Source organism: Hakea prostrata, chromosome 5 (assembly GCF_041222555.1).
Source record: "Hakea prostrata isolate BN-2017 chromosome 5, UWA_Hpros_2, whole genome shotgun sequence".
Taxonomy (NCBI): Eukaryota; Viridiplantae; Streptophyta; class Magnoliopsida; order Proteales; family Proteaceae; genus Hakea; species Hakea prostrata.
Window position 1 is genome coordinate 24,859,143 of NC_142604.1, and position 6,147 is coordinate 24,865,289.

Below are 6,147 nucleotides of genomic sequence, written 5' to 3' on the forward strand. Positions count from 1 at the left end.
AATTTCACCAACCAATCTCTATTTTAAAATCACAGAATTAGCCCCAAAACTAAGCGTCAGGGAAGTCAATCAATGAGGAGGTTTATCTGGTTATTTCCACTTGCAGTTGCAGAGATATTATTGCCGTTCAAATAGTGAAATACATTAGGAAAACCAGAAGAAACCAGGAGAATTTTGAAAGGGAACATTTTGAGTTGAAAGCCAATGCTATACTTGAAACAATAGGGGAAGAACCCAGGAAGGAAGGAAGAAAAATATATGGTATTGAAGGATGTCAGAGATAGCTTTCTAGGCTGCATCTCCATCAATTAATGCATATTTAAATCTCCTTAGAGCCCAGTGCATACTTCATCATTCTACATGAACCTATCCAAAAATAAAATAAAAGATAGAATTGCATCCGGAGTCCTCAGATGAAAATGCTTGTATTTGACATCAAATTATTTATCAGGTCTCAAAGATTCAATACCATCATAGGACCCCTAGATCATACATTTAAAATGCAGAGAGAAAAGAGAGAAGATCTGCAATGGGATTTTGATGCGTCCAAAATCTGCTCAGCCCTTAGATCTCCTTGGAATGACCTGCAAAACGAAAGCATCAGTTGTGGCCCGACCGCTGAGGTCGGGAGTCCACCTCCGAAGGCTAAGTCAGTCGATGAACTTAATCACAAACGACTCTGCTAGACACACAAAGCTAAGGAATGAATAACTGGAATATGATCTAGATCCTAAGCATATGAGTGTTTATGTCCAAAGGTGTGTGTATGGATCTGGTTTCCTTTCTTACCTTGTAGGTAAGTAAGGTTTATATAGAGTGTACCTTCGAATCTTCTTCGTTGGATGCATTTGAGCCTTCTTCGGATAGTCATTGGATTCTAACAGTTAGATCCGTTGAGCGATAGACTTCTACTAGTTTGAACTAGTAGAGGACTCCTGAGATAACCTCACGGTTATCCGATGATTATCCCTTCAATAGCGATAAGTGACAGCCGCCAAGTTGAGTCTGCCATCACTAGGGTAAATTAACCTAGTCCATATGTCGGACTAAGGCGTGCTTGTGGCTGATTTGGTTTTCTTCCTCAGCAAGCTACCTCCTGGACCCGGCTCGCTCGGAAGTGAGTCAATTCCTTTCGTCTCGACCGGGGTCGAGGGTCAAACCAAGTATGAACCAGGTTCGATCATATTTCCTCCATATCACGAGCCCCCGAGACCAAGCGTTCGGTCGATTCCGAGGGCTTGGTTTTTAACTGGGTTCCTCATCAAGCTATAATCTTTGCATATCCCACTAAATGTCATGTCACATTTAATGTGGTGGTCACTTTTCTTCGAGCGTTGTGAGGGTAACGCCACGCGTCTTATTGCGGTTGAATGATCGTGGCTCACGTAACCCAAGCGACGGTTTTCGAACACCTGATTTGGATTCATGAGTTCAAACTTTCAAACCGTCTCTTGATCTCGATCGTCGATGTTGAATCAATCTCGATCGTCCAATTCCTCGAACACTCGTGCGGGTGCTTAAAAGAGGTTCGTTGTCTTTGTAGGTTTCATTCTTCTTGTCTGGAAATTTGAAACTTCGTCGTCTGCTTCGCGCCTTCTTGTTCTCGAGCTTTTTGCATCACTGAATTAGTAAGTTTACTGATCCCTTTGCAAAGTTAACTTCATGTCTCCAACTTTTTTTTTTTTTTTTTTTTTTTTTTTTTTTTCCTGTTTATACCGTACTGAAGCTTTAGTAATGGAGGATAATAGGGTTTCTTCTGAAGCTTCCCTGTGCCCAGCGTCAGTAATAGTAGTGGTAACAAGGCCTTTGCTTCCCTTCCTTCGGAGCAGTCAGATAGTGATAATTAAACCCTAATTGTTCTCTGGCGTGAATTTGCAGAAGTTAACAAGAAAAGATTAGAAAGAAAAGCTGAGACTTCTTCTGCCTTTCCTAAGTCTGGACCATCCAAGACTCCTAGGGTGACTGCCGAGTCTTCTGGGCAATCAAAACAAACTTCTAGGTCTAATGGTGGACCTGGTTCTGTTCCCTCCTCTTATAAGGAGAAAACTCTTCTTTCGGCCATCCAGGGTTTTGATTTTCCTCCTTCTTATCATCTTAGGGTTCCCAACCCTGATGAGAGGGTTGATTCGACCCCTCCAGGCGAATTTTCCCTATACATAGATGCACTGGAAAGCGGGGTTCGCTTTCCTTTTTTCAATCCTTTGTTTGCAGCCATCCTGAATCACTGGGACATTTGCCCTGGAATGATCCTTCCTAATAGCTGGCATCTCATCGTCGGCTTCTTGGGTTTTTGTTTTAAACTTGGCATTACTCCCTCTCTTGCTCTTTTTGTGCACTTTCATCTTCTTTGTATTTCCCATCCTCCTGGCTGGGTTGCGCTCTCCAAGCGTAATAAGACTGAGCTTGGCTGGAGGGGCAGCATTCTTGCCAAAGGAACTTGCCCTTCCAATCACAAAGGATGGCCCGAGCGATATTTTTTCTGTCGAGCGCCTCAGTCAGATCTCAACTTCCCGACCATTGGGAAACAGTATACTTCATACTCTAAATGTAACCGGGTCCTTCCCTTATCCAAAGAAGACGAGATGGCCGTCAGGAAGATCAAGTCAATTCCATGCTATCAGGAGATACATGGACTTTAAGTGGAGTACAACTCCATCCTTCAGTATTGGGGGCTTGCTCATTGTGAGCTTCTTAACCACCACCTTTCGATTTTCTAAGAATGATATGTCTTTTTGCAATCCTGATTTTTGTCCTTCTTTGCAGTGCCTCCAAGAATGAACCCTGAGAATCTTCGGGCAAAGGCTGCCAGGGCCGTTGTGACAGCTAAGAACCGGTCGCCCCGAGCCTTAACTGTCGAACAAGAGGTTTCTGTTCCCTCTCCCAACCCTTCCTACAAGGGTATCAGGAACTTAAAGCTCGTGGTTGACGCTTCGGGAAAAGGGAAAAAAACCAATGGTGGAAAAGCCAAATATCTCCTCCACCGCTCGAACCAAAAGGAAGCACGATACAGTTGATGCTTCCTTCCATAAAAAATCCAAAAATACTGAAGATTGCAAGGAGGTTTTCATGCCTCAGTGGACATTGAAGCAGACTGATAGGGCAACACAGGACCCTGAGAAAGCTGCAGAATGGAGTTCTCTCGATCTTCTGCCTGCCAATTGTCAAGCCTTTGAAGTCCTGGATGATGATGCTCTTGTTAGTCAGTCCACAAGGTACCGGCCTTCCTGATCTTTCATTAATTGCTTTTCATAATCTCTTATGATCTCTTCTGATAATTTCCTCGTCCCTAGGAATGTTGTGTTGAGCTTTTATCAGCACATGGAGGCATTGAGCCGGGTGGGTCGTAATGGCTCCTTGCTGCAGACCTGTGAAGAGAATTTGGCGAAGGCAAATTCTGAAATAAATCGGCTGAAGACAGTGGTCGAAGAGCTGAAGGTGAAACATAATGAGGAGATGAAATCTCTGAAAAATGATCTCGACTCTTCAAATGCCTGTGCTTTTACTACCGAACGCGAGGCTAGGAAACAGAAAGTAGCTGCCACGTTGTTCGGTGACAGACTTGAGCTTAAGTCCATAGAGAATGACAGTATACTGAACATGGCAGTTCCAAGCAAACCCGAGCATATCAAGCCGGAGCTTCGAAGGGATTGTGTTCGAAAGTAGTTGAACAACGATCCTTTCTCTAACCTGCTAGGCGCCTTCAACATCCAAGCTTATCTGTCACGCCCTCCCAGCCGGTACCCTATCTGGCATACCCGAGAGTGTGATCCACAGCCCGAAGATCAGGTATCGAGTGATCAACCTCCCACATAAACAATAACATAATCATGAACAATCATAACAAGAGTGCGGAAGATAAATCATAGATCCAATAATGAAAGAATGAATCATAAACGAATCAGAATAATAGATATAATCAGAGTATCAAACAGATAAGTAAAGTGAAGCAAAAATCCCACTTTACATCAAGCGGAAAAGTAGCTCTAAAGAATAAACTAGACAAGATCTAATCCCAGTAGCAAGTACATTGGGTAACTAAATTATTCTCCACTTTATAGACGACATCCTTGTAGGTATAGATCTCATAAATAGCACAAGGACGCTTCCACTCAATGGTCGGACTAAGCATCGTACGGAGCATAACCACTCGCGGGATCTTCAGAGTAATTGTGGTAACCGCAATCACCTTCCTGGAGAAATGTCTCTTCGCCTTGCGCTTCCTCATAGGGACCGTCATAGTACTCAGTACATGCGGGATAGTCTAACAACATTGTACAATAAAGGAATGAGTTTCAAAGAAACTCAGTAAGGCAGTTAAAAATCCATAATAACATAAATGGCAGGATTCCAGAACAATCATAAATGCAATATGATATGAGACAAGCAATGAATGAATGAATCTAACTCCATGGATGCTGGTCTCTATTGGCAGACATGCTTTAAGTCTTAGCACCGTACTTCTTTAGGAAAGTCCACTCACATCCTCAACCATTTAAGATATCTTGGATTCTCTCACGGATCATTTCACCGGTCTTGAGCAGCCGATTGGTAATGGGTCCTTCATCCCTCAGGACAAACCTTGGCAAGGGGTTAAGTCAACACACTCTCTCACAACCATTTGGTATAAATGGCGCGCATGTCGGGGTAAAACCTAGCCAAATGCAAGTCTTCTACTTGGTTACATCAAGTCGAGATCCAGATACTTCCATTCCTCGTCCCTGACGATCCTTTCCGGTATCCTTCACACTAGAGTCAGCGTATCCTATGGCACCGACCAGCTCGGACTACGGACTCATCAACCCTATTGGTTATCCACATATGGTAAACGGGAAGCTCTCACGTCCTCTCACGGGTTGGTTACCGGTCTTAAGCGCTCGTGAGCCCAAGTCTAATCATATGCAACCCTACCAATAAATGGCCCCCACAATGTGATTCCTGTCCTCTCACGGGTTGGTTACCGGTCTTGAGCGCCCATGAATCCCCATTGCTACCACGGGTCGTTCGGTCTCAATACCCCTCCGATTAGGGTCTGACATAATAGGACATCCTAGCCAAACACTACTAGACAATCCTAGATATGTCATCCAACAGTTTAGGAAGGTGTCCAGAGGGCATCTCCGGAAACATCCCATAATATTCCCGTAGTAGTCCAAGGACGAAGTGTCGAAAGGACACCTCTCCTTTCCAAACCATACGTAAGCATACACATGCATCAATTCATATCATCACATATATGGTAACTACATATATGGAAAGAAATCAGTATTACAATCACTTGTATAACATTGGTAAGTAAATCATACATGAATCAACTCAATATGAATAAGTAATGCTACTGTAATCAAAGTTATGCAACAGTAGTATATCATTGTAAGAATCTAATTTAGGAAACATATTAATGATATTCAAATATAGAAACTAGATTCATGCTATCTATGTAATTAAGGAAATAACCATCCTTACCTTTTATAACTCGCAAAGAATCCTAAGAAATCAAGTAAGATCTTGGCAAACTTGAGAAGAAGGTCCTAAACAAGTATATACAACATATTAGGAAAGATCCCTAACAGAAAAGATATCAAGACATCCGAAACAGACCAAATCTGGAGTTGCTTGTACTCATTGGTCGAGTGGATTGGTCGAGTGGTCCAGTCGACCAATCGGTCGACCAATGCGAGACGATAACCTATAAAATCAGAGTTTTAAGATATGAAATCCGAATTTGGTGGTTCAAAAGGGTACTAATCAAGGGGTAGACTACATCAGTAGTATTCTAACAAATAGGGGACCTCAAAACACCAATCAAATCAAGATATCAAGATCCAAATTAGGAAACAAAAAGTTACCATAATTAACTCAAACATGGATCTTGATGAATTTGAAATAGAAAACAAAGACAAGAACTATAGGAGGATGGATCATTGCTTTTGGTAATGAAAACATGAAAACATGCATAGGTCTTCATGGAATAAGGCTTAGAAGCATAAATCTAAATAAGGAAATAAAACCTACCATATATGTAACTATCATGCATCATGAAGATCACATAGTAAGGTAGAAGAGAACAACTAGAATTCTATGGATTATGGATCATGGAAAGAAAACACAACCATTAACCACTAACATGACCAATGAAAGAAGATCCAA

The 6,147-nt window shown here is 42.2% G+C and overlaps 2 non-coding genes across 2 annotated transcripts; both read right to left on the bottom strand.

The window, feature by feature from the left end:
* Positions 1-271: 271 nt before the first annotated feature.
* On the bottom strand, positions 272-359 carry LOC149015738 (small nucleolar RNA snoR118). Its single transcript, XR_016173817.1, has one exon. It is a non-coding gene; the product is annotated as a small nucleolar RNA snoR118 (small nucleolar RNA).
* Positions 360-405: 46 nt separating this feature from the next.
* LOC149015739 (small nucleolar RNA R66) lies at positions 406-479 on the bottom strand. Its single transcript, XR_016173809.1, has one exon. It is a non-coding gene; the product is annotated as a small nucleolar RNA R66 (small nucleolar RNA).
* Between the last annotated feature and the right edge of the window lie 5,668 nt (positions 480-6,147).